Here is a 1,329-nt window from a genome sequence, read left to right on the forward strand (position 1 = left end):
TGCAGTTTCTTGCTGATTAAGAAGCATTAAAATATATGTTTTGTATATCTGCATTTAAATTCTGGAACCAGAGCTGAGACGGATTTTAAAAAAAAAAAAAAAAAAAAAGCTTTCCTGTTGTGGGTGGTGGTGGCCAGTTGTAGTGTCTCTGGGTCAGATTTGCAAATGCTCCCCTTTGATTTTCCAAAAGCTATAGGTACCTGCGCGCCTGAGCCCGTTTATTTTAAATGAGGCTTAGGTTCTGGAAGTCTGTAGGTGCTACTGAAAAATGTTACTTTTTAGGGTGATTTTATTTAAGTCACTGATGCTGGCGTTTTTGGCGCATTCATTGCTGGCAATGTTAGTCACGCCAGAAAATCTGAATCCTGTGGGAAGGTGGGGCAGGGTGGGGAAACTACTTCTAGTCATGTCAAGTCCCATATGTGTTGTTTTCTGCTCACTGATTTGCACATTCCATTGTTTCAGCCCCCTGGAAACCAGACTCAGCTGATACTGGCAAATCATGAGAGTATTTTTTTGAATTACTGGTAGTTCAGTCAGCTGTCCGGTGTTGAGACAGAAAGTCTGTATGAAGACTATGACCGACTTTTGATAGTTTAGTGCTGTAGAAGGAACCACGTACTTCAGGTCAGTTCACATTTTTAAACGTTTACTTTTTCTGCCTGGCCTTTAACCGCCCAATTACAGTGTCCAGGTGCAGGTTCTCTTAAAAGACACATGTGTACTTTGAATTTTAGAGGTGGGAGACTTTAAACTTCCAGACGGGACCCGATAACAGTTTTGGCAGTGCAATGCCTGTATCCAGCAAGACGTTTCCCGCTAATCTGTTGGGCAGCTCTAAGCAGTTAACACTTGTGTACATGCAGCTCCCTGCAGGGAAATCCACGCGGTCAAGACGCTGCCGGCGTTTGCTGGTTTGGGTCTGGGCAGAGTTTTCTCGATCGGATGTCGAGAGCTGACGCTGCCTACGAGCGGTTTGCATTGCGTTGCCTCTTCTCTCTCTCGGTGGGGCTTCTGCAAAAGCTGGTTCCTGCTGCGGGAGGCATCCTGAACGGCAGAGACACTACACTTGGTGTCCTCATCCACTGGATGGGTTAACGGGTATTGGGTCCGATCAGGGCACCATTCAGATTTTTTTTTTTTTTTTTTTTCCCTGGAATAGTCTCAGCTCTGACGTTATGTGGGTGTTCATGCTCATCATGCATTCATAATTAAAAGTTTTCTTCATGTTTAATGTTCTTACTATTGCAAGTTAGTTTTAGACTTCAGTGTGGCCCCAAAAGCATTTTTAAGCTGTGGAGATCATCAGGGAAATGTAGTGTAATGTAA

Source organism: Leptosomus discolor, chromosome 23 (genome assembly GCF_034619465.1).
Source record: "Leptosomus discolor isolate bLepDis1 chromosome 23, bLepDis1.hap2, whole genome shotgun sequence".
NCBI lineage: Eukaryota > Metazoa > Chordata > Aves > Leptosomiformes > Leptosomidae > Leptosomus > Leptosomus discolor.